At 45.5% G+C, this 27,710-nt stretch overlaps 1 long non-coding RNA gene and 1 other non-coding gene across 2 annotated transcripts; one reads left to right on the top strand and one right to left on the bottom strand.

Moving 5' to 3' along the window:
• Positions 1 to 881: 881 nt before the first annotated feature.
• LOC113600977 (small nucleolar RNA SNORA26) lies at positions 882 to 1,001 on the bottom strand. The gene has a single exon (XR_003422105.1). It is a non-coding gene; the product is annotated as a small nucleolar RNA SNORA26 (small nucleolar RNA).
• A 938-nt stretch (positions 1,002 to 1,939) lies between these two features.
• On the top strand, positions 1,940 to 25,890 carry LOC113598646 (uncharacterized). The gene is made up of 3 exons (XR_003419294.2): positions 1,940 to 2,336; positions 5,152 to 5,245; positions 25,521 to 25,890. It is a non-coding gene; the product is annotated as an uncharacterized LOC113598646 (long non-coding RNA).
• The last annotated feature ends 1,820 nt before the right edge of the window (positions 25,891 to 27,710 follow it).

Below are 27,710 nucleotides of genomic sequence, written 5' to 3'. Positions count from 1 at the left end.
CACAGTTTGAAAGGGAGCCCATAGTGGAGGGACAGAGGGAGACAAGATTAAGACAAGCAAGCTTCACCCAATCTTTCTATAAATAAAAGAGGTTTGTTTTTGTTTTTAATTTCTAGGTCAGAGAACTTCCCAAGTCCGGGAGAGAGGCTTCAAGGGAAGATAAATGAAGACAACGTTCTTGATTCAAGATTTTGGACAAAGCTGCCTACTTCATGGTGTCATCTGCTTCTGGAGCCTGGGAATCCTCAACTTGAGGTCACTCATATGGATGGCCTTCTCACTATCATGTAGGTGTTGATCTGGATCTAGCTTGGTGTGTCTCATGTGAATCCAGTTAGATTTTTATTTCGAGGGCAGTGTTAGCAGTCCTTCTAAGGCCTCTTCCCAGTGAGGTCATAATGCATGTTTTCTTCTAAAAACTTTGATGGATGCTCCAACCCCTGGTAGAAAGGTATGGCAAGGCTATTTAGTAAGTGAAGATCATGTGTTTTTCACCTGTTGATGATATGCTCCAATAGTTCTCTCTACATAACTGTCTAAGTACTGTTCGCTCAAGGGCCCATAATGCTCACCCAAACAACGAATGGAAGCAGCCCTGGGGTGACCAAAACCGGGTCAATTTCAAGTATTCTGGACCTGTTGTTTCTACCCAGTGAGGTGTGGCTCCAGAGGCTTTATGACCTTTGTGAGCCAGTGTCTTCAGATGTTCTCAATTTATAGTCTCATTCTCATAGGCTGTTCCTGCCTTCAGTGACAAATACCTACACTTGAACTGAATGTACCATCAATGTTAAGGTTAAGTTTGAATCCACCATTTGTGCTCTGAGATGTGTTAAAATATCACAAGGGTGCTTGAACCGAAAGAAAAATTTCCTCTGGCGATCTGTGACTCCAGACAGGATCCAGAGAGGAGTTTTAGTCTCATCCCTGGGTTTTATGGAGACTTACTTTACCCTTCTGTGTTAGCCTCTTAAGGCACTGCGTCAACCTTAAAAGGGCACAGAAAGGGCAGTCTGGGGTTTTACAGGGTTCTCTATGACCCCTGCTCTCCTCTGCAGACAACACCCCCTGCACCTCAGCGGTTTCTGGGGCCAAGTCCGAAAACCCACCGGAAGCAGTTGTCCTGCAGGGGGTGGGGGAGCCGGGAACTTACATGTCCTCTATCCGAAGGCGCAGCCAATTGGGGGGCCTTGGAACCAAGCACGTGGGAACCCCCGGTCGCCATTGGCCACGTACTCCGGGCCGAGCGCCTCGCTCTTCCCTCCAGGACGGGGACATACCTGCGCCTGGAAGTCAGGCCGCTGCAGCCCCGCACACGTCGGAGACCGACTCCGCAGGCCCCGGGTCGGGCTCCCGCATTCGCAGGCGGGGGCCGGGCCCCGAACCCGCCGCAAAGCAGCCGCCACTGCGGCCGCGCCCTGGGGGAGCAAAGCGCAAGAATGTTAGGGCGCCCGGGCCTGCCCGCGGGGAAGCCTCCCGGCGGCTCCGCGCGGCGTCTATGCCTCGCGCGGCCCCGGGACGGGCTGGACGGCCCGCCCCCCGGGCCGTCGAGGGCTGCTCTACCCCTCCGTTCTGGCCGCCGGGAGCAGCGGAGCTCCGGGCGGGCAAAGCTCGAAGGAATGCGGGGCGAGCGCAGCCCCACCCGGGCCCGGAGGCCGGGCGTTCTTCCCGCCGCAAGGGACCTGAGAATCGAGCCCCACTCACCGCCGCACTCCGTGAGACACAAAAGCCCGCGAACACCAGAGACCCAGCCAGAGGCCGGGGCTGGAAAGTAGGCAGCCAATCCCCGGGAAGGGGGCGGGGAAAGGACAAGGCGGTGGGGGAGAGCAGCCAATCCTAGGGAGGCCTGGGGCGGGGTGGCAGGGAGAGCAGCCAATCCTCGAGAGGGCGGGGGCGGAAAGGGGGCGGGCCCGGTCATTGGCGCCCAAGGTCTCACCGCGTGGGACTTTCCTCTCTGGCTTAGACTAGGAGACTAGTCTAGTTCCTTTTTGGAGCTTGAGAACCGGGGCGGGAGAATGGCGTCCCTCAAGACCCTCGTGGATGTGGTTCTCTCAGGCCAACGTTCCTTCCTCGGGGACTGTCCTGGAGAGGCTTTGGCCCTTACCTCTCCCCAGCTCAGCCCCTAGGCCACAGCTCTGGGTCATACAGCCTCCTAAAATCCTGAGCTGTTCTTTACTGTGCCACATTTTTATCACATTTGAGTGCCTGCTGTGTGCCATGCACGTTTCTAATCCTTAAATGGATGAAACAAAAGCCTTAGATGTTACAGTGGAGAAGAAAAATCAAGACAAAAATACCCAATATATCTTAGGGTGACAAATGCTAAGGAGAAAAACGTAAGTATTTTAGTATTAAGAAGAAGAATGTTGTGGGGGATGGGATAGGGCTTTTCAAACCCTTCAGCTTCCCAGTCCTTCCTCCCAGTCCCTGAATGAGCCTGCAGCAGTGGTTTAACTGCTATCCAAACTGCCTCTTGCTAATGTTGACCAACCAGCCATTTCTGTGTTTATCTCATTGTTATCTCTTTTGTTCCCTCTCTTTTTAAACTTAAATTTACATTTTATTTTTCCCAAGTTATTTTAACCTCGTAAAACATGCATATTTTCATAAATAGAGTTAAGGCCGGGGGTAAGGGGAACAGCGATTATGAAATAAAGGGGAAAGAGACATGCTCAGTCCTTGGGAGCCCGTAGCCTCCTATTGGGATGTGTTTGTTTATTTATTTATAGAACCCATATGAGTTGAGAACCTAACATAGGCCAAACGCTGCGATAGACCTGGAGGTATATAGATAGTGAGGGGGAAAAAAACCCCAAAATGTGAACCTCGCCCTGGTGGAAGGGTCTAGTGGGTAAAATAGACATTAATACAAGAATCACATCAAAAATGTAAAATTAGCACTTAACAAGAGTTACAACAGTAATCAAAGACTCAGCTTTTGATTAAGCAGAAAACTGAAGACAAGTTTATGGGGCAAAGGAGAGGACCCTCGGGTATAGTTCCACACAGAGGGGAATGCATGTGCAGAGTGTGTGTTCTAGGAAAGAGCTCAGTGCTTTCATGGAATTGCAGGAAGGCTGCTGTGACTTCTGCACAAAACACCAAGGGCGGGGGGCGGGGGGGTGTGTGTGGAGAGAAATACAGGACGAGGCATGATATAAACTGGGCTGCAGTGGGGGATGTGGCCGGAGATGCTGGTGGCTGCCAGAACATGCCAGAGCCTGAAGTCCGTAAATGATGCTTATTGATAATGTGTTGTATAGATGTATGTCAATAAAACATTGCTGTTGGCAAGGCTGGCGTGTCAGGCCAGCGTGTTAAAGATATTAAGAGCCAACCTTCTTGGCGCCCTTTACTACCTGCTCTGTATGTGTATTGAGCCGCATAGATGATCTCATTTAATCCTTTTACGTGCCCACTGGGTGCAGCAGGCGTGATGAAATTCCTCATTTTGTTCCTGAGGATCCGCATATTGCTAATATTTTGTGAGAACTACTCTATTCCCAGTCTAGTAGTATAGATGGCTGCTGGACACGTTAGGGTTTCTAAGCACATGCGAAACACTAGCAACACTGACTTAAGTTCCGCTGCAACACTCGTACATTAACGCACAAACGTAGGGGAGGAAACGAAAATCATAGCTGCAGTGGCCAGATGGTGGACACAGGATGGCAGCATGGAATTCTCAACTTCTGAAACTTGGAAGGTGCTTTTTCTTAAAAGTGATTGCGGGATTTAATTTAGAACTCTTAAAATCCAGAGTTGTGGTAAGGCAGCTATATTAGAGGTTGCATGTTGACCAGCTGACCCTAAGCAATCGTGCTGCGGTCCTATCGTGTTTGATTATATTGGATTTTAAATACTGCTTTTTCTTAAAAGAATTCTTTAAAATGATTACATGCTACCTATTTTGTTTAGCATCCAAAGTAGCCTATGAACTTACTGTATAAATGAGTTTTGGTTGGTCAGTTAAACTAATTAGCATTAGGTACCCACTTGAAAGTACAGCCATGATGAACTATTTAATTCTATTAAGGAAAATTGAATGAAGCGTCAGCCTCCTTCTTCTGTAGCACAATTTTAATGAGACTGCTTGGGTTGAGTCCTGTTCTATATCAAAAAAGGAACATGAATGCTTTCAGGTTCTATTTTTGGCTCTACCACGGGCTTTGCTATTATACCCAGAGCAAGACGAAACCTGTTACTTTTTTTCCATTTGCAAAATAAATGTAGGCAGTCCTTTTAGCCTTTTTCACAGGAGTGGCAGGATTAATAAGCGCCACAAATGACCTTGACCTGTTTTGTAAACTGCAGGTGCATTTTTATTGCCATATTTTCATGACAAATGGAGATCGGTTAGTTTCATACTTTTTTTTTTTCCCCTGATGAGTTAATATTAAGCTAAAACTTTAAAGTCTGGAATATGTGCTTTATCAGCTGCTCTTCAACATTCCAGTTTCCAAATTCAAACAAAAGGAGAATAAGATAAATCTTTCAAGTGATAATCAAAACAGTAGAAAGGAAGTGAAAGAGTCGCCTTGTAAATGGAGGTCTGTTCATTTTGTTTTCAAAATTGCACTCTGTTTTCAGTAAGATGAGTAAGAATATCTGAAATACATTATTAAAGCCTGTGTTGAATGAAGCTGACTTGCTGGAAAACAATAATGTCAAGAGTTGGTGTGTCAGGATGTGGTATCTGTGGGCGTTTACCAGTTTGAGAAGTTTGTGATAATATGCTTTTAAGAGTGATTGCTGACCACTCTGGGATCTTTCTATGGATCCCAATGCTGACGCGGTGGACCTGGGATTGACGGTACAAGAGGCATGAAAACATTCTTGCGCTTGGGGATTTTGCACAGCTCCAGCTCGTCAGAAGCTTCTTGTATCCATCCTAGGCGACTGTTACTGGTCTACATGCTGTGGGCGTGGGCAGCCCTTATTGCGGTGATTAGGTCAGGCACACGTGTGATTGACTTGGTTTTGAAAGACAGCATCCAGGTCAGCGTCACAAGGAACGAAATTGATTACTTCAAATACTGAGCTGGTTCCTGGAAAGTGCGCGATTCCCCACGCCTCCAGGTTCCAGGTAGACGTGTTTCCAGTAGGGTAACATACCTGTCTGTCTCTGCCCCCTTCCTCACTCTTCTCCAGGGAGGAAGGAGTCCCTTCTCTCACTGATGAGTCTGAAGAAGGAACTGGGCTACGATGGGCAGCCTCCCCCCACGACTCTGAGACCGGCCGACCTGTAAGACCTAATGTGAATTTTGTTTTTTGCAACTGAATCCCTCTAATATATTTGCTTCATGCTTCTGGCTGTGTGGATCCCCATGGTTGTTATTTGGACTCTGGAATGAATGTTACATAAAAATTGAAAATAATCTCTCTTCATAAAATTCTCCCAAATCAACTCTCACCTCATTTCAGTAACTCAGCGTAGAAATTGCCCTTTTAATATGTGCTGGAATTCAGATGAAATTGAACATAACAAATCTTCTGTCTTTTGCTCTTGCTCACATTCTCCTGTGGCTGTGGAAGCACAGAGTGAATGTGAAAAGTGTAATGTTTTTACATTTGACCATTGCTGTTCTTGCTTTCATTACAACTGTGATCTGTGTGAGGCCGTATCATTTGATCTAGCACAGTAGCTAACATGTATTTGAAACTCGGCACATATTTGTTGAGTAATGAATGACTAAGTTCAGGGTATTGAGACTGAAAATGTCTCGAAACCATTTTCAGGTATTTCATAGTGCCCTCAATCAATAGCAAAGTCGGTTACTCAAAGATGATCTTGTCAAGCCCCAGGGGGTGTTATCCAGCTCATACTGGGCCAGACTCATCATGGAGGCCATGGTGTGCAGAACTGAGGAAGCTGTCCCCCAATTGAGGGTGCTACCACATTAGCCTGGACCTCACATAAACACATAGCAAAGAAATACGAAATCCCAGCCACACACTTCTGGATGGAAAGAGTTAAAAAGGATAGAGTCCATCTGGCCACTGATTACGCAGAAGATACCACCAGCCCCTCTGGGGCCTGAAGCTCTATCCCGGGCCCTACAATGGCTGTATTATCATCTCTGTCACTGTTAGCCTATGCCTAATGCGCTCCTTTCTAGTAAGTGTACTTCTTCTGACTCCCTGGACCTCTCCATGTCACATACTCCAACTGCCCATCCTTGCTCCAGCTGACCTATCCCCAACAGGCTTGCTCTCCTTTCCTAGACCCCTGGGGACTCTCTTTTTCAGCCATATGCAGGAAGGGTGGTCTGTATTTCCATTCATTCATGTAATTGGACGGAAGCCACTAACTGAGCACCCACTGTGTGTTGGGCACTGGGCTATGTGTCTGGGCTACAAAAATGATCCAGACATGGTCTTGCCTCTCTGAGAGCTCATAGATGATGTCGTACAGTCAGTGATGTGGTTGAGGTCGCACTGAGCACTTGTGGGGCACCGAAATGAGGCATCGAAGCAGCCTGGGAAGTGTGCCAGGAGCAAGGCCTCCTTTCTCAAGTTGCCATGTTCCAGAAGAGCTGGAGATTGAACTGAGAATTTCAAATAGGCCCCAGACCCAGACCAAAAGGCGCTGTGAAGCTGAGCATGTAGTCAGGAGAAGAGAGATAATTAGTTGTGGGTTCTGGAGAGGAGGAAGGAAAGGAAAGTTCTGCAGACAGTACAGAGAATGTCAGGTGTTTAGACTTTCGGGCTTAGAGCACCAGCCCTCTTTGTGATGGAAACTTGTCGGCACCCTTTTAAAATAGGTGTTAGAGAATCAGGGCTAAGGGGTAAAAAAGTGTCCATTTGCTAAATTCTCTTATAATACATCAGGAAAAAAATTGTGTGTGTCCTGTGGGCATTTTTACTACCATTTTAGAGGAGGGTTATAGTTTTCTAACAAGCTTCATTCATTATAATGCACATACTTGTATCAACAAGTTGAGGAAAAACCTGATTGACATTAATCTCAAAGGTGTTGCTGGGAAGGTGTTTTTGTTTGGTTGTCTTTGAAGTGAAGATCAGAGGTGATTCTTTGTCACCCACAAAACTTTGATGTTTTCCTGAATTACTGCTCACAGCCAGGTCATAAACACCAACATACACAGGCAACATCCACCATCATTTTATGACCACGTGAGAAATTTGTTGAGGAAAATGTAATTTGCTACTGCTCAGCGTGACTTTGAAACGTTCCTGGGTATCCTGGGAGGGAAAACTAGTTCTAGAACAGCGGCATTAACATCCATTAAGAAAGTCTATGTAAAAAAGCAGGTTAACTGACTGCAGTCAAATGTAACAAAGAGGCAAAGAAAGGACTCGCTTTAGTACAGTTGGTGTGGGAGGGAATAAGGCTGTGAGTCTGACCGCTGGGTGTCCTGGACAAGGCTGAGGCTTTGCACCTGGACAGGCGCAGCTTGGAATCCCAGCTCTGTTATTTACTAGTTGTGTGCCCTCAAGAGAAGTACATCCTTTCAGCTTCCTTATAAACAAAAGGGGGATATTGACATTGTTGTCAGGATTAAGTGCAATGACATAGTTAAGGTGCCTCATATATAAGTGTGTGCTCAGAACTGTAGACACATTGATCTTGAGCAAAATAGTCATTTCACAAAATTTTGACTCTGAAGTCTCAAGGTATATGTCTTGGCTTTGAATGTACTAAATGCCTTGCTTGCCCAGGTCGTCCTCATGTAATACTGGCTTACGTCTATCCTCGTGGCCACAGATGTCTGAAGATGTCAGACATGACTCATCAAAGGTTGTGGAGGAGATCTGGGGGAGAACCTGAGGACCTGTTTATTCACACACATAACTACAGTTATTTTACATGTTAGATTAACAACGGCATGGATGATTTCTGGCTCTCTCTTACAAACATTATCCTCTCCTTAATTTAATTTATCCTCTCTTTATACATAGAAGGAGGTGAAAGTAGTACTTAGACTTTGAACAATAGAATGGTTGCCCAATCCCTGGGAAAGTCCTGCTGTGCCTTAAAGCCTCAGGAGAAAAGAATAGGGAATTAAAAAGGGGAGAAACTTGGGGCGTCTGGGTAGCTCAGTCGGTAAAACATCCGACTTCAGCTCAGGTCATTATCTTGCGGTGTGGGAGTTCGAGCCCCGCATTGGGCTCTGTGCTAACAGCTCAGAGCCTGGAGCCTGCTTCGGATTCTGTGTCTCTCTCTGCCTATCCCATGCTCATGCTCTGTCTGTCTCTGTCTCTCAGTAATAAATAAATGTTAAAAAAAAGGGGGGGGGGAGGAATTCTGTGTGGCCCATCAGAACAACCAAATTCATCCTTGCATCCATCCATCCATCCATCCATCCATCCATCCAACCAACCAACCATCCATCCACTGCCTTGTTCAGATGCCTGCCCAGCATCGGAGTTACCTTCCTGTTTGGAGAATTCCCTGTTGTATGAATCTTGGCCAAAGGCAGCACCTGTCTCAAACATACACTTTCCTCTGCCCTTTAGCATCTAGGACATGGGAATATGCTGTTGGTTCAGCTAATGGGACTCTCTTGCCTAGGATCTTAAGCCTGAAGCAAATCAGCAACGAATCAAGGACGCTGTAGAGTGTGTGTGTGTGTGTGTGTGTGTGTGTGTGTGTGTGTGTGGCAATGGTATGAGAAATAGTATCAAATGTCTACAAATAGCAGTGTCTAGCAGAATGGTGCCCTCTCCAATTATGGCATGATTTTGCCTTTGTCTGCTTAGCTTTTCTCCTACCTCCAACTTTGTGGTGAGTCCTGTCTTGGCTTGTTGTTTTCTGGGTCTTTGGCACTCAACATGGAGAGAATGTGTGTGAGTGACAGGGCAGGAGACAAGGGAAGAAAGAGAAAAGAGAATAAAGCTTCCAGGAAAGATAAACATAACGATTCTGAAGTAGTGTCAGACTATGGATGAGTAGAAGCCCTGAGACCATAAGGAAGTGTCGCTGTGGTATCTGACTCAGGTTCCTATATTGGCCTTTGAAAATACAATTAGTGACTACTGTTACTTTTTAATTACTTTCTTGTTCCCAGACTTTTTTCTTTGAGTGTGCTTAATATTCATTTTGGCAGTATGAGCCCCAATGGACAGTCTACACTTGAATGGCCACTCCTTTTGTTTGCTTGGGTCCTTGACTCTTCTCTGTGACTAGTTGAGTTTATTCTCCTTCTCACCCGGGGGGAACTGCCCAGCATCTTGTTACAGGTTGAGGATGAAACTGACACAGAGGAAGGCAAAGCCAGTTAAGCCACAAGCATACAGAATCATAGCCACAGGATTCAGATAATTCTGAATGGGCTCTACCATTGGACTTCCAGTGAAGTGTGCCAATCAATTTCCCTGTTATTTAAGTAAGATCAAATTGGACTTTCTGACTTGCAGTTAAACGCATTTTAAACTGATATGGTCACATGGTGGAACTAGCCCTCAGCGTGAAGCAGAATACTTGGTTTACTCCCAGCACATGACCCATTGGCTGTGTGACCATAAGCAAGTCCCTTCACCTCTCTAGGACTCACCTTCCTCATCTGAAAAGGTGATGCTTTTGAACTAGATCAGTTGTCCTCAACCATGAGTGGTCCTGCTCCCATAAGAGATATTTGGGAAAATGTAGGGCATTTTCATTATCACAGTATTTGGCAGGCAGGGGACAGAGATGCAAAATGTCTACAATGCTTGGGATGATCCCCTACGATGAAAATTTGTCTCACCCAAATTGCCTCTTGAGATACTGTCTGGATAGAGTCTTTATATCAGTGTTCCTTAATTTTGGACAATATTAATCACCCTGGGGAATTGCTAAAAATGTAGATTCATCGTCTTGCTCCAGACCTACTGCATCAGCATCAAGATCCCCAGTGATGCGATACAGTCTAAACTTGGCTTTACTTGTTCGTTCACCTCACCAGGCTGTAAAATGCTGACAGTATAAAAGTTTTCTTATGAGACTTGAAAGTCACAGATGCAGAGAACAAAGTGGTGGTTGCCAGAGGTGGTGTGGGGTGTGGGGGAGGTGGGTGAAATGGGTGAAGGTGGTCAAAAGACACAAACTTCCAGTTATAAGTCCTGGGGATGTAATATACATACAGCATGGTGACCACAGTTAATAACACTGTATTATATTTGAAAGTGGCTAAAAAATAGATGATAGAAGTTCTTATCACAAAGAAAAAAATAACTATGTGCAGTGTGGATGTTAACTAGACTTATTGTGGTGATCATCTCACAATTTATACAAATACCAAACCATCCCTTTGTACACCTGAAACTAACATAACTCATAGAATGTTTCATCAACTATATCTCAATAAAAAACATAAATCATATAAAGTCATGTATGATATTTGAAAAATATAGTCGTTAGTATTGGAGCCCTCACAGAAACCTAATTAAAAAAGTTACTATCCTCATTTTACAGATAGAAAAACTGAAGTTCCTATCCCCATTTTACAGGCTAAGGAAAGTGCTTCCTTATCATGACAAGCTAGTAAATACAAGGGTTGGGACATGAGCCCAGATATGCTTGACCCCGAGCCCTGAAGTCACCCTCTTTTACTACACAGTTCCATACTGGTCTCTGTCTTTGTGATATTAACTGCCAAACAGACAGACCAGAAAATGCTTTGGCTACTAATTGTAACCATGCTCTGTTCATATAAATGATAGACATCTAAAATACATGTGACGGCTGTATGATTCAATATATTGTTAATAAAAAGCTAGTTAATAAACCAGTATGTATAGCATGACTCTATTTGTTAGCTGTATTTCAGATGTTAATAGTAGGAGTCATTATGGAATATACTTTTTGTTTGTTTTTTTTTAAATTTTTTTACCGTTTATTTTTTGAGACAGAGAGAGACAGAGCATGAATGGGGGAGGGTCAGAGAGAGGGAGACACAGAATCCGAAACAGGCTCCAGGCTCCGAGCTGTCAGCACAGAGCCTGACGCGGGGCTCGAACCCACGGACCGCGAGATCATGACCTGAGCCGAAGTCAGCTGCTTAACCGACTGAGCCACCCAGGTGCCCCTGGAATATACTTTTTGAATGTAATTACGTTATACAAGTATGACAGAGATGGCTGGCTAACACTCATGTTACCCCCTTCCTTAGCTTAGAGTTATCACTTAGATGCAGTTGCCCTACCAGAAGCTACATTTCCCAGCCTCCTTTGCATCCAAATCAGGACGTATGGCTAATTCTCACCCATGGAGTATGAATAGAGTGGTGTATCTCTTCTAAACTGAGACTTTTAGGGGCACTGGGATGGCTCAGTTGCTTAAGCATCCAGCTTTGGTTGTGGTCATGATCTTGCAGTTAGTGACTTCAAACCCCACATCGGGCTCTATGCTGGCAGCTCGGAGCCTACAGCCTGCTTCAGATTCTGTGTCTCCCTCTCTCTCTGCCCCTCTGCTGCTCACACTCTGACTCTCTTTCTCTCAAGAATAAATAAACGTTAAAAAAAAACTGGGACTTGTAAGAAATGGGGTGTGCCTTTTTTATGCTCCCTCCACCATCTGGTAGCCAGGTTCAGAGGACTCCAAATTAACAGGGCCTCTTGAACCCACAATTTGGAAGGAGCCCAGGTTCCTGAATGACCATGGGGACGAACGGCTACTGGTTGAGCAAGACACCTACAATGATGAGGAAGAAATGAACTTCTGTAACGCTCTGTCACAGACATTTGGGGTTTGTTACAGCATTCTATCTGATTCAACTAATAGGGTTACTCTATGTAATACAACTCAATTATACATATGCATCAATAATTATAATTTTACTCTCTTCTTTTTATACATATGTGACGACAAAATATAACATTTCTGAGATTCAAAGGTTTAGCTACAGCAATGAGCAATCTCACAGATTTTTAACTCTCAAAATTCACATCACATCAAGGATATTGTAGGAACCACAGACGAAGGAGTAAGAAGCTGGCAGATTCACTAGCTGCCTCTGAACATTTTCGTTCACGTGGAATCTGACCATATATAGAAAGTCATTGAAACATCCTTGAATTATTACTACACCAGAGGGACAAAGAAGTATCAGAGATTCTGAAGCTAGCTACTGAGAAGTTTGCTTTTTCTTGATTTGAAGGGCATTTCATACATAAGAAGTATGTATAAACATGGGGCGACGGATTACAAAGTGCTATTAAGGACGGAAAGAAAAGTGGATAAAACATCTGCCTATCTTTTATCATGATACCTTGAAAAAATAAGGGAAGCTGAACTTAATACCTAATTGACTACAAAGACTCACAGGTGTTTTGAAAAGCCGAACAGTGCGTTGGATTTAATTTCCAGTCGGTTATGTTGCAGTATCTTATCCAAAAACTCATAATGAACTGCAGTAACCTCATCCAAAGGCAACAAAGGCAGCACTGACTTAACCACGAGGCCTGATAAGAACCCGAATAGTACACGTCAGCCACAACAGGTTTAAGATTTCATCAAACTTTAGAAAGAAGATGGGAGAAAGATGCAATTGCTTGAGTTAATGGAAGAAACCAAAATAGTTTAATTGCTTAGCATGAGAGTGAAAGCACAAAATGAAAATTTGGTGAAAGAGTTTACCCCTCAATAGAAGGGTGTGTTTATTCTCATGGACAATATCAAGGTCAAACAGAGATGACATTTTGTTTCTCATGGTTCCGTGAGCACTGTCGTCTTCCTTAGTGAGGGCTTCCAGGAGGATGGAAACAGACTTTTGTGGACAGAGGCTTGATTTTAAATGGATCATTCACGCTGCCTGGCTCTGTCTACACAAAACCAAAATACCTAGATAAGGAGTATAAAGCTTGGCAAATGCCAAATGATGCCAAGGTTTCTGATGTTTCCAAATATCCAAGGGTTTCTGCAAATGTCTCCAAATATGTAGATGTAGATGTTGGCTTTTTAGTTGACAAAATTCAGACAAAGACTGGACTTCTTATATTTAGCACAACTATTTTTAGCTCAAGCTTCTATCAGTGCTTAGGGATGGATGATAGGGCAACTGCTTCAAATTCCTGACCCCAGGAAGGGCTCATGTAGTCAGGGAGGGCTTTGGAAAGATGCTTATCCCTTCAGGCTACCATGGGGACTATTACGCCTGCCACTTGAAACCCTGTAAATCCTCTAAACATTCCTGACTATTCTGGAGAGGTAAAGGCATGCCAATAACGTAAGGAGCTGGTAAAATGACCTAATGAACAACCTAGTGCTGGGCATTCGGTAGATGCTCAGTATATGCATGAGAACGTGTGGCGATGGGAAGACAGTGTTCACAGACTTCCTTTACCACTTACCAGAGCCTGAAGCCACGCCTTGGTGTAGGTGAATTTCCTATGCTTCAATCTCAGATGGATTTTTCCACTTGCATTTACTCTTGCCTACTTAAGATGCTGTTCCCGCAGCTCTCCCCTCTCCTACATAAGAAAGTTTTCTCTCTCTTTCCAAGACCCTTTCCATACACTTGCACACATGCCATTATCTTTCCCATTCTGTAATGCGTGCGCGTGCACAGACACACACACACCCACACACACACACACACACACACACACACACACCACCTTCTTTTCATTATACTTCCTCAACCACTGAAGAGAGCCACAGCCATACGCTCCGGGGTCAGCTCTTTAAGGAGGCCTCGCCGAACGCTGGCTTCCTGAGCCAGGGGGACCCTCTCTCATTCTCACTCTCTCTCTCTCTCTCTCTCTCTTTTGGTGGGTTTGAAATGTAATTGGTTTTGTCTCCAGGATTCCTCACCCATACCTGGTCTCTCATCACCTCACTTAGGGGTTCAGACTCAAGAGGGCAGGTGCAAAGGGAAAGAGAAGGTCCCCGTGGGCCATGCGATGCAGGAGACGGTGGGCGGCAGACTTGGGGTTCCTGCAGCAGGCATAGAGGCAGCAAGGAGTGGGCAAACATCCGGTTCTAGACCTCCATCTCTTCGGTCTACACAGTGAAGTCCCTGTCTCCATTCTTGTCCAAGGACAACGACCCAGCTCCTTGGGCAGCTCTTTTTATCACTCTTTTTACCGTATCTGCCTCTGGTGCTGGTAGTGGCCCACTTGGGCGCGGTGCGCTGGCCGTCTGGTGGCCGGGGAGATCCCAGGCATTGGGGTAGGGTAGGGGGCAGCCGGGTGCCTGCAGGGTGCAGGGCCCCGCCTTCCACAGCAGGTGGCTGTCCGGCTGCAGCCCTGAGGGTGAGTCGGGGTGAGTGGCCATGGCCAGAGTGGCAGCACTGGCTACAGAGAGTGCACCATGAAAAGGAGGCCCAGGCTGGCTCCGCATGTATTTTAGAGCCAACTTCCTGAAAGACTTGTCTATACTCATTGCCTCCAAGTCTTCTCTCTTTGTTTCTTTTTTAATGTTTATTTATTTATTTTGAGAGAGAGAGAGAGAGAGATCGCCAGTGGGGGCAGAGATTGAGTGAGAGAGAGAATCCCAAGCAGGCTCTGGGCTGTGAGCCCAGAGCCCAACGCGGGGCTCCATCCCATGACCGGGAGACCACGACCTGACCCGATATGAAGAGTGGGCCACTCAACCTCCTGAGTCACCCAGGCACCCCAACTCCTCCTCCTCCTTCACGTGGCTTCCAGGACGTCAGTCAGACTGTCCTAGCTTTTGGCCCATCTCGGGGCTAGCCTTTGTCTTTTCTCAGTCCCCTTTGTGGTTTTCCCCTCTTGCTCTCATCTTTGAAAGTTGGAACCCCCACAGAGTTCAGTCGTTGACCCTTTCCTCTTTTCTTTCCAAATACGTGCCCTTGGAGATTTTCTTTAATCTTGGAGCTGTAGAATGACCACGCATATGCCGGTGACTCGTGAATTTATATCTTCATGCCAGCCCTCTCTCCCAGACTCCAGACATCCATCTACCTGGCTGCCTTCTCAGGATCCCCACTTGGCTGTCTGGAAGCCTCCTCAAACTCAGCACTTCCCCAGCTCAAGTCCTGATCTTCACTCCTCTCAAAGGCAATTCCATCCTTCCAGGTGCTCAGGCCAAAGCCATGGAATACATCCTTGACTCTTATTTCTCTCCTACCCCACACTCCCTTCATGCCCCACAGGAAATCCTGCTGGTGGTACCTTCACAGCATGTCCAGAATCAGACCACTGTGGTCACCTTAGCTACTCCCACCCTGGGTGGAGTCACTAAGACCTCCCACGGCAGAGGCCCCTTAACAGGCTCCCTGTTTCTACCCTTGACCCTTGTAGTCTGTTCTCAACACAGCGGCCGGAGTGATTTTTACAAAACGTGAAGCATCACGTTACTCCTGTACTCAGAACTGTGCAGTGGCTCCTCACCCCCCAGCCCCCCGCAAGACCTGTGTGGTCTGTGCCCCTGCCACGTCTCTGACATCGTCTCCTCCCAGCCTCCCCTTCAGCCCTGGGTTCCACCCACGCTGCCCCTCACCTGCCTGGAAGGCTCCGGGCACGCTCCTGCTTACAGCGCGTTCTCCTGTTATCTGCCGCTCTAACCCCCTCACCCCCTTCCAGTCTTCCCTCAACTGTCACCTTCTCACTGGCGCCTATTCTGATTACCCTTCTTAAAATTCCAACCTGAGCCCTCTGAATTCCTGGAAATCCTCACTGTGCTCTGCTTCTTCCCCCACAGCGTGCCCACTGCCTTCATATACTGTGCAATTACTTGTTTGATTCTGTCTGCTTGCTTTCATGTTGTTTGCTGTCTGTCTCCTCCCCCCACTAGAACGGGAGGTCTGCTAGGGCCACGATCTTCATCGGTCTGTCCACGGATGCACCCCAAGTACCAGGAATGGATCCCGACATCCAGAGAACACTCGCAAGTGTTTGCTGAGAGAATTGAATCAGCAAGTGGAAGAATCTGGTTGTCAGGGTCTCCTGCTGGTGGTCATGAGGTGCCATTTGCCTGCCAAAGCACTCCATCTCATTTGATCCTCTAAGGAGCCACATGACATCTGTTTATCTCCTCCATTTTTCAGAAGGTCTGAGGAATATCACATAACTGGAGGGGGCAGAGGCAAGACCCGAACCCAGAGTGTGCACGTTCACCTTCTCCACTATCCTTACACATTCCCAGTACATTAATTGGCACAGGTTTTCTGCAGGGCAGTTCAGCCTTATATGGGAACAGCTTTACAGATATTCATACCCTTTGGTCCAGAGAACTAGTCACAGATGTGCCCAGAGACCTATCTACACCATTGTTTGTACAAGCAGTGCATACCTGGGAACTGATTTTTTAAAAATCATGGTATATTCATTCAATGGAAGATGATATAGCTAATGCTGCTGACGGTGTGAAAGGATGTATGCTGAAGTGGAGAAAGCTCCCCAGCATGTTTCTGGAAGAAACACCAGGGACAACATACCAGGATGCAGAATTGTAGACGTGTTATGATGCCCTAATTTTGAAAAATTACATTATTTATGCAGAGAAGATGTCTGGAAGGAATACACCAGAATGTTAATAGTGGTTGTCCTTAAATGTGTGATTATGGGTGATTCTTATTATCTCTAGACATTTCTGTGTAGCTGTGTGTGTGTGTGTATGTGTGCGCATGTGTGTGTGTAACATTTCATAATGGGAAAAGTGTTGTCTTTACAAGGAAACACTGCCTCAACATTAAAATGTACTTTTCTATGTATATGACACATTAGTAAATTTTATGACAAAACTAAACATACCTGAATAGTTGAATCAACGATTAGATTCCTGTGAAATACTGAATGGGTTCTAAGAAGTCAGAATGTTACAATTATATCCAAGACTAAAGTAGTTTCACTGCATTATGATATCTTTATCAAGATCAACTGTAACGAACCATTTCCCTTAAGCACACTACATTTTCCAAGTTTTAGTAAGGTTTAGTGTTTCTTTTCCTTTCTTTTTGGAGCTATCCCCCCCAAATAAGCATTACATTCTATTTCTCCATAGAGCACTTGGATCTCTTGACTTGGAGAGAAGTAACTCATTCCACAGCACAAAGTACCTTGATAAGTTGTTTCAAGTACTTTGCCAGTAAAACATATTTAGACCGTGTCATCACATTAAGAAATTACTGTACTAAAGTGCATTCCTAAGCAATTGCTTACATATATAAGTTTTTCTTTTAATGCCATTCCTGGAGAATGTATTCTTTAAAGCCTATCTTGGAGAATATCATTTTGTTTTCTGATTACAGGCTATTTTAAGAGCTGTCAGAAATCTACATAATGCAAGGAAGTACTGTGGGGGCTTCTAAAAATCAAAAATCAGGACAATGCCAGAATGATTAGTTAACTTACTAAACAGAGAGGGAAAAGGACACATTTGCTTATGAAACAACTTGAACGATTCAAAAAGGATAATGTTCCCAGATTAATGATCATGCAATTTGAAGTGACTTTTAAATATATACTTTCTGAAGCCCAGATAGAATCTTAACATTCTTGTGGGTTTAAAGATGAAATATGTCAAAGGATTGGGATGAATTTATTTTTTTTTTAATTTTTTTTAACATTTATTTATTTTTGAGACAGAGAGAGAGAGAGCATGAACAGGGGAGGGTCAGAGGAAGAGGGAGACATAGAATCTGAAACAGGCTCCAGGCTCTGAGCTGTCAGCACAGAGCCCAACGCGGGGCTCGAACCCACAGACCACGAGATCATGACCTGAGCCGAAGCCAGACACCCAACTGACTGAGCCACCCAGGCGCCCCTGGGATGAACTTATTAAAGAGAGGTTGGTAATAGAGTGTAAGAGCTGACAGAAGGTGCCACGCTGGGTGGGAACACGCACACACACACACACACACACACACACACGCATGCACAGATGCGTGTACACGTACATGCACACACACGCACACGTCCAGGCATGCACAGATGCATGCACACATGTGTGCACATGTATATAAGTACACACACAGATGCACACACATTCCTGTGTGCACAGATGCCTGTACACATAATGCACATGTATTCACAGGTACATACACATGCACACACATTCGTGCATGCACGGTTGCATGTACACACATGCACATTCACACGTGCACGTGTGCACACACACCCACCTGTTCACACAGTCCCTACAGCAAACTGGGCTCAGTTCTGAGAACTTGAAGATGAGCCATTAAATGCCTGCTCAAGGGGGTGAGTTCACACAGATCAACATAACCTAAGAGAAAGGGACAGCTATTGAAGAAAGAACATAAATGCCATCAACTTCAAAAATGTGGACAAAGGTGCCTGGCTGGCTCAGTTGGTAAAGCATGTGACTCTTGGAGTCATGAGTCCAAGCCCTGTGTTGGGTGTTGAGCTTGCTTAAAAAAAAACTGGGTACGTTGGCATGAAAGCTCCACATCAGGAATATAGGGCATAAATTCATGGACAGGTGCATTGTTTTCCAGAGTATCACAAGGCTATACACAGGGATAAGAGAAGAAAAGTAATTAATATGTGAGAACCCCATGGACCAGAGATTATCAGTGGAATGCCTGAGTGGAGCTGGAAGACTGGTGGTCACCTAACTTCGTTTTCACCCACACTCCCCCTACACGTTTCTTCCTGTGCTGTCAGGACTGGGCCACTCTCCCCTCAGGCAGACCCTGCTCCAGCCCTTCAGCAGCCAGACCTGCCTTCCTTGGAGACCTCTCTCACTGAATGACTGTAGGGAGCAGTCGGGCCAGGCCATCAGGTTTTCTAACCTTGCAAGAGAAGGAAAGGCCCACAGTTCTCTCAGAGCCCCTGCCTGCAACCCATGGACCCAGCCATTTTTGCCTCTACTCAGGTATTTCCATACCCATTTTACTCACAAGGAAAACTGAGGTCTATTCTAGGTTACTCAGCTAAGAAACAGTACCATCAGGAATTTAAAATTAATTCTGCTTTGGGGAGTCTGGGTGGCTCAGAGAGTTAAGCATCTGACTCTTGATCTCAACTCAGGTCTTGATTTAGCAGTTCAGGCCCCACACTGGGCTCCTCACTGGGCATGAAGCCTACTTAAAAAATAAATAATAATAACTCTGCTTTTCCCCAAGACTCAGATGCTTTAACCCACACTGTCATGGCACATAGGAGTTCTAGTCTTAATGGTAAACGTTGACAGTTTTTCACGAAATGTGGGTTTTAGACCTTTAACAAATGGTGACAAGAATTTCTGGGAGAAGCTGGTTTTGGGAACCCTAGTTCTTAACTTTGCTTTTTCTTTCTCTCTCTTCTGTCCACTCCTTCTTTCCCTCCACTCCCTTGATCTTTTCTTTCTTCGAAACTTGAAGGAAGCCTTTAACTCCTTCCTCACCATATCCAGCCTGCCATCATCTCTGACGGCAACCTGTGAAATTTTCTCCATGAATGTCAAGTGCAGGCTCCAAGCAGGTGCCCTGGCCACACCCCTTCTGTACTGCCATCCACTGCACAAGTTCTGTGCCAAGCCCACGTTCTTGTGCATCTAGTAAATACTAGCTGAATATCCAGAACACCACACCTCTCGGGAGGCAAGGCCAGGGACCCAGGCCGCCCCCACCATTCCCGCCGCACTCTTTCTGGATCTTACTTCTTTGCAATGGGATGGAGTCCCATTTTCATTTTTCTTACCACATGAGGAAAAAAAGAGAAAGAGTATTCAGATGGGTACAGGCAGGACACGGACCCTCCCATGTGACGACCCCCAGAAAAGCGATAAAAAACTGAACACGTGCTTTAGTTGTTTTCTGTTTCAAGGTTTCCATTTTCCAATAGAACAAAATGTTCTCCATGGAAACAATTTTCGTGGGGATAAAAGATGGGTCATAACAGGCCCGTGGTAAGGAAGTGTGAGCGGAAGAAAGAATGACCTGGATCACAGCAGGGACCCAGCTCTCCAGACAGGGGTGGGGCGGGAGCAGATGTGGGCCTGGCCTCTGTCATCCTCTGAACTCTTATGCGAGGCTGCCTTTTCTCTAAAATCTGCTGGAACCTAAAATGAAACACCTGAGCCATAAAATAGGTGGGCTGACTTTCAAGAAAGCCCACTCAGCCATCCTTACTAATGGTACTGCAGCTCTGTTTGTAAATAAATTGGGATCAAACTGATAGATCGAAAGGAGTAATTATAAAGCAGTAGTGTGTGTGTGTGTGTGTGTGTGTGTGTGTGTGTGTGTGATGTATACTATTTCAGACACATTCGAGGGTATTTAAATCAGAGACATCAGACTTAGTTCAGATATGGCCTCCTCCAGGAAGCCCTCCCCGACTGCTTCTTACATGGCCTCCAGAACAGGTTAGGCCTTCCTCCAATATATGCAGCAACCACTCAGCATGCCCAGCAGGACTTTACCCAGTGTCCCTCCTCACCAACTTGTGAACTCCTTGAGGATTATTAGGATTGTGTCTTTTTTTTTTTTCCTCTACAACACCAACACCCAGTCCAGAGCCTGGCGCATACAGGCCTTCAAGACTTGTGTGCTGAATTGGAAGTGCAGCATCTTAAGGCTTTAGGTAGTTGGCGGCAGGGTGGTTAGTGGTTTGCATTCAAGGGTTGTGGAGCCAGACTTCTTGGGACAGATCCTGCTGTTAGCCTACACTAACTGTGGCCTCCTAGACCCCAGTTTTCTCATCTGGAAAATGGAGGCGTGATTGGTACCTGCCTCTTTGGACTGTTGAGTGATGAATGAGAATTATTTAAAGAGCTTAGCCTGGAGTCTGCTGCTTAGCTTAGTAGGCAGTTCATAAACAATAGCTAATCTTACTATATTATTTGGTAGAGGGAGCTTTTCAGAACAAGAACAAATGGGCTCTAGTTCTGTCTCTACTTTGCCTCTAATCCAGAATTTAGAGACCGACTCATCCTAAATCCTGCTTCTCTCTATGTGACGTATGAACACGTCCGGCTTTACTGGAAACCACATTCTGGTCATTTATTTCGGAAATCTGAGCTCTGAGACCAAAGGCTCATGACCGCTGTCTGCTCAGGGCACAGATCAGTTTAACTTTGGCATTTCTGAGGAAGCCTACTTCTGTCCACGCCAGGGCAGTGAGCATCATTCCACTTCTGTGCGCTTAAAAATTTCTTACTGGTTGCCAGGTTACAGGATGAACATCAGAAAGACAGAGCGCTGTTTATTTCCAAATCTTTAAATAGTTCACAGAATGGATAAAATTAACATCCTCCGTAAAAATGATGACTTCTACTCCCGCTAAGCCCTTTTATTTATCATGGCCTCATTAGTTAACATAATACTTTTAGGACGCGGGCAAGATAGCCTCCCTTTTGCAAATGGAGAATCGAAGGCCCAGAGAAGTTAAGAAAATTCTCAAGGTCACCCAGAGAACAGTTATGTGTGTTGGAGGGGCACTGGAACTTAGGACCTTTGACAATGAAGCCAGTATCCTATGTTATAACACATCTTGGCAATGTAAGAAAGATTCCCTTCCTTAAAGTCTTCCAGCACTATAGCGGAGGCTGCTGTTTATCCACTCTTTCTGTCCTCCTTTATAATAAAGTATCTAATTTTAACAAGGCACATAGACGCCCTCCATTCTCCAGTCTCCCTAACAGACAAGTTTGGCTACATGATTAAGTGACTAAGTTCTGGCCAATGAGAGTTGGTGGAAATGATGCGTATCCTGAAAGGGAGAAAACATATCTTCCTTCCTCCTTTCTGCCCACTGCCATGTGGATGTGATGGCTGGAGTTCAAGCAGCCTTTTTGAACCATGAGGTGGGGTAAACTGTGTTCTGTGGTTGGCCCCTGGAAGACAGAAGGTGCTAGTCTCTGAAACTATGGACAGGCATCCTTGCCTCTGATGGATTACACAAAACTTAGCACATGTGAGAGAAAGATATATTTGTGCCTGGTTTAATAGAGTTATTATTTTGGGTTTCTGTTGTTTATAGCTGAGCCTAACCTAAACAAGCCTAACCTTTTTCTTTTGTACCAAGAAAAAAAAAATCCTGGATTATTCAATGAGGGCTGTCGGGCCATACACAGCCTATCCCTCGCTTACCTTTTCAACCTCACTTTGCACCCATCTTCCTCTGGCCCCCTACACTTTAACCCTACTCTTATTTCCCACACACTGTTCCTTCTGCTTAGGATGATACTGTCCTGGAGAGTTCCTCCTCATCATTGGGGTCTCGGTCGATGTGCTCCATTTTTAGAGAGACACTCCTTGGCCAAACACCTCTCTCATTGTTCCTTTCCCTTGTAGCTTTTCACTGTGGAAATAGGTATTTCCTTGCGTGGCTATTTGTTTCGTGTCTTCCTTGCCTACTGGATGCTAGCTCTAAGGACTGAGGGCTATACTCTGGTCATACGCAGGGCTCAGCTGTGGCAGACCGTAGTTTCCAAAGATGTCAGCAACAATATTTCCCATCCCACATCCCCTTTTGCAGGGCGGCCTGCCACAAGAGGTAGGGTCTATTTCTCTGCCTCTTGGAATCTGGGTAGGCCTGGTGACAGCTTTCACTCCTAGAACGTGGCAGAAGTGACCCAGTACCGGTTCTAGGTATGGCCTTCACCCAGCCCAGCTTTCCACGTTCTGCTTTCCACTTTGAGGCCAGTTGCCACGTGAGAAGCACAAGTACCCTGTGGACACCATGCCTTGCAAAGCCCCAGGCAAGTGGAGAAGGCCTAGAGGGTAAAACACTACATGAAGAGGGAAGGAGAGTCCGTGGAGCACCATGTCACCTGCTATGTGAGGGAGCCTTTAGTGGTTCAGCCCAGATGCGCCTTTGGACGACTCCAGGCCCAGCCACGGTCTGCTGGCAACCATGAGAAACTCAAAAGGATAACCTGCCAGCTAGCAATAGATAATGTGAACACTGGCATGGGTAGGCAGTGAGTAACGATGGATGATGGCTGGATTTTATTCTTTTCATTATTTGATCGTTGCAGCTAAATACCCACAGTACTTCTGAGACAGGCCTAGAGCCAGAGTGTCTTCCAGGGTGCCGTTCCCGCCCTGAGCCACCCCACCCTTACTGGAGGCTTGTGATTTAATGCTTGCAAGACAAATGCAAGCAGAAGATGGCTTCTCCCGCAGGAGCGGCCCCAGTTGAGGACACAGCATGAGAGAAAGGGTAGGAGGGTCAGCGGGGCGTCACTGGTTTGTTTGCTTGCTGTGGCACGTGTCACCTTTAAATCACCATAATAAACACAGCTAAAACATGGGAACAGAGTGAGATGGGCAGGACGTGAGGGAGGTCATGAGATGCAAAAAGGTGGAGATGGGACACAGTGTGCGAGATGTCCGCAGATGTCCCGGGGCAGTGGGGTTATAGGCAATTAAAACACTTTCTTCCTGGGGCGCCTGGGGCGCCTATGGGCACACTCCATAGAGCATGTGACTCTGGATCTCAGGACCAAAAACACCAAAAAACCAAAACAAACACACAAAACCCTACCTTCTTCCTTTTGCTCATCCAAATTTTCTAAACATCCTTCAAAACATTTCCTACTCCTTTATTAAAAATAAGAAATAAACTTTTATTTAAAGATTTCAGTTGTGCTGTGAACTCTATAGAAGGTGGAAAAAAAACAACAACCCAAAAAAACCAAACCGAAGCCAAATTGAAATAAGATGAAACAACCAAAAACCCAAACTCCCACACTGCATTCTTAGCAGTCAGTAATTTTATTTTTTTTATTTTTAAAGGTCATCATTTCAGGAAATAAAGAAATGAGTGCATCCCAGAGTAGCTTATAGAGGACAGTGAGAGTAAGCATGAGTGGGTTGCCCAGGGCGGCTGCATTCTGGAAAGCAGGCACACAGCATATTCCCATTTTTATCTTTCCACAGAATATTTGATTTGCTCCTCTTGGGTCATCAGTGCTTCATCTAACAGTACCTTGGATTTATCAAACCCTCTGATTTACAATTATCTGGCATTAAGTTGCTGTTTGGAAACTATTTTTGGTCAATATGCTCATTGGTGTGATTAATTATACCTCATTAGGAGACCAGAATTTATTCTCTGGAAGTGTAACCTTTTCTAATTTGGAAGGAGTAATTTTCAGCTCACCCAGCTCAGGAACTGTTTTAACATTGAATCACCAGGACAGAATCACTGCTCCTAAAGTGGGCAGCACAGGGTTTGGAAATATGAGGAGGAAAAGACATCAAAAACTAGATAAGTAAGCTTGGGAAGGGAGTAGCTTTGCTTTTCCAGATAGGACCTACCAGGGTTCTCCTAACGGCAGGTTCACGACTGTTTACTCTCATTTCATTCGACAGGAGTTTATTGACTCCTGTCTGGATGCCAGTAGCTATGTAGGCCACTGGTTCACCGTAACATGTAGCACTCATTCGTTCATTTATTCAGTTAAGTGTTTAGTGAGCCCCTACTGTGTGCCAAACATTACTGTAGGCCTAGATTCGTGGGTTACATCAATGAACAAAACTTTCACTCTAGTGGGAGATTACATTCCAGTGCAAGGGGAGAAGAACCATAAAGCTATCCATAAGCAAATGATATAGTATGTTAGAAGGTTTCAAGTACGCTGGAACATAAAAACCGGGAAGGCGCATCAGGAGGACCACATGCGTGTAGACACAATCTTGTAATTATTTAAAAAAATTTTTTTTATAACATTTATTTATTATTGAGAGACAGAGACAGGCAGAGCATGAGCATGGGAGGGGCAGAGACACAGAATCTGAAGCAGGCTCCAGGATCTGAGCTGTCAGCACAGACCCGACGTGGGGCTAGAACTCACAAACCACGAGATCATTACTGGAGCCGAAGTTGGACGCTTTACTGACTGAGCCACCCAGGCACCCCTAAAAAAATTTTTTTTAATGTTTATTTATTTTTGAAGGAGAGAGAGGCAGAGCATGAGCAGGGGAGGGGCAGAGAGAGAGGGAGACACAGAATCTGAAGCAGGCTCCAGGCTCCAAGCTGTCAGCACAGAGCCCAATGTGGGGCTTGAACCCATGAACCGCGAGATCATGACCTGAGCTGAAGTCAGATGCTTAACCAACTGAGTCATCCAGGCACCCCTAATTTTGTAATTATTAAATTGGGTGGTATGGTGCGTAGAATAATGGTCCCCAGAGGTATGTCTGAGTCCTAACCCCTGGAATCTGTGAAAGTGAACATATTTGGTAAAAAAGTGACCATATCTGCAGCTGTAATTCAGTTAAGGGTCTTGTATGAGGATTCTCCAGAGAAATAGAACCTGTAGGATAGATGGATGGATAGATAGACAGACAGACAGATAGACAGGAGAGTAGATTTATTGTAGGAATTGGTTTATGCAGTTATAAACGCCAAGAAGTTCCATAATCACTCTCCACGAGCTGGAGAACCAGGAAAGCTGGGAGTGTAATTCAGTCTGAGTCCAAAGGCCTGAAAATCAAGGGGCTGATGGTGTAAAGCCTGGTGTATGTCCAGAATCCTAAGCACTGAAGCACCAGAGTTCAAGGGCAGAAGCCGGATGTGTCAGCTCAAGCAGAGAGAGAGCAAATCTGCCTTTCTCTGCAGTTTTGTTCTATTCAGGCTTTCAGTGGATTGGATGATGCCTACCTGTGTTGGGGAGGGCCGTCTGCTTTATTCAGTCCTCCAGTTCAAATGCTGCTCTCTTCCAGATACAACCTCGTGGACGCACCCAGAAGTGATGGTTTACCAGCTCCCCGAGCCTCCCTGAGCCCAGTCAAGTTGATGCAGAAAGTTACCCATCACAAGTCTTGGGATAAGATCGTACTGGATTCTCCAGTGGCATAAATCCAATGACAGATGTCCTTAGGAGGACAGGAAAAGGTAGAGAGAAGTATGAGACACGTAGACAGGTAAAGAGTCCACAAGCAGAAGTTGGCAACCCCGAGCCAAGGAATGCTTGCAGCCACCAGAGGCTGGAAGAGACAAAGAAGGATCCTCCCCTAGGGCCTGTGGAGGAAGTGTGGGCCTGTCAGCATCTTGACATGGGGCTTCTGGCCCCACAAACTGTTCGAAAATAGATGTCTGCTGTCTTTAAGCCACCCAGGTTGTGGTAATTGGTAGTCCTAGGGCATGAATACAGATGGTAAGAGTAGATTCCATGGAAAAGTAGTGTCTGAGGAAGTCTTAAGGGATATGGGAAGTCTGCTGTGTGAATATCCAGGGGCAGGACTGTGGGCCTAGGGAATGACCCGCTATCAGGGAACGGGTCAGAGGAAGGGGAATAGGGAGCGACAAGGACAAGGAAGTAACAGAGAAACCAAAGCGGGCTGACAGAGCATGTGGGGCCTCCTAGGGCGTTGCAAAACCTTTGGAATAGTGGTGCATGTGGAATGAACCATAAAAACACCACTGTTGAGCCTCTGTGACATGACGAGTACTGTGACAGGTTCTTTGAGTACTCGCGCTGAGCCCTGCCCAGATTCCTGACCCACAGCATCATGGCAATAATGAAGAGTTGTTAAAGTGACCAACTTTTGGGTGGCTCATTGTGCAGCAATACGTAACTGATAAACTAGCCACGTCCCCTCTCTCCGTTCCTGAGGAGTGTAAGGAGTCAAGACGGAACCTTGTACCTCGACTCACAGATCTAGCACAGACCCGGAGGTCTCGGTTGAAGACCCTCTGTCTGTCTCTACTTGGCTTAGGAGATCCAGCTCCATTAGAAGCTATTCCTGACACTAAAATGTTATCAGTGCATTTCTTTGGGTGATGTAGTTATAGGCAGTTTCCTGCATTTGTTCAGTTTTCCCAGAATGAGTAAAAACTGCTTCAGTAATGAGGAAAGATACTCTATGTAGCTCTCTTCCGTAACTATGGGAGCCACTGTTCCTCCTGTGGTGTCCTCTCCCTCCAGGGGATAGCCTTGAGGTCTCCACACCTTCTTTCTCCAAGTGACAGGAGCCACTGTTGGTGGGCTGCACCCAGCCACTCTCAGTCCTTTGCATCTTTCCTGTAGGGCCTTAAAGAGCCAGATACTCATTTTCCTAGTCCCCTTGCAGCTGGAGGTGACCAGGCAACAAAGTACCATCCAGTAAGATACAAATGCAAGAGTTTTCCTTTCTGGGAAAGGAAGAAAGAGAGAAAGGGAGGAAGGGGGGCAGGGAGGAAGGGAGGAAGGAAGGAAGGGAGGGAGGGAGGAAGGAAGGAAGGGAGGAGGGGAGAAAGAGAAAAAGACGGAGAGAGAAAGAAAGGGAGAGAGAGAGGAAGGAAGGAAGGAAGGAAGGAAGAAAGAAAGAAAGAAAGAAAAAGAAAGAAAGAAAGAAAGAAAGAAAGAAAGAAAGAAAGAAAGAAAGAAAAGAGCAAGCTACACAGGAGATATATTTTATTTTATTTTATTTTATTTTATTTTATTTTATTTTATTTTATTTTATTTTATTATTTTTTTGCTCTCCTCCTTCTGCTCACATAAGACTGTGATGTCTGGAGGTCCTGCAGCCATCTTGTAACCATGAGGCAACAAGCCCACTGTTAAAAAAAAAAAAAGTCTGCTTAAAAAAAAACAAAGACAGAAACAAGGAACAAGGCACCTGGCTTCTTGATATCATTATTGGCTGCAGAACCAACCCTGGGAGTAAACGTTGACTACTTGTTAACTAATGACAAATATTTTGTGGCCGCTGAAATCATTCTTAGATCATACAACAGCCCTATGGGTATTTAACATTTTCTTACTAGTACTTAGTTTGTCCATGCAGCTAAATCCAGTTTCTTCCACTGTAAATTAATCCTTTTCCCTCTTATTTTCCCTCAGCGGAGACAAAGACTTGTTGGTTACCAACCTTTGCACAATTAAGCCCATTAAACATGTGACAGCTGTTGTAAAGCTGCTTAGGAATCCA

The sequence above is a fragment of the Acinonyx jubatus genome, chromosome B1 (genome assembly GCF_027475565.1).
Source record: "Acinonyx jubatus isolate Ajub_Pintada_27869175 chromosome B1, VMU_Ajub_asm_v1.0, whole genome shotgun sequence".
Lineage (NCBI taxonomy): Eukaryota > Metazoa > Chordata > Mammalia > Carnivora > Felidae > Acinonyx > Acinonyx jubatus.
Note: the sequence above shows the minus strand (reverse complement) of the source record. Positions and strands in the feature narration are given on the sequence as shown.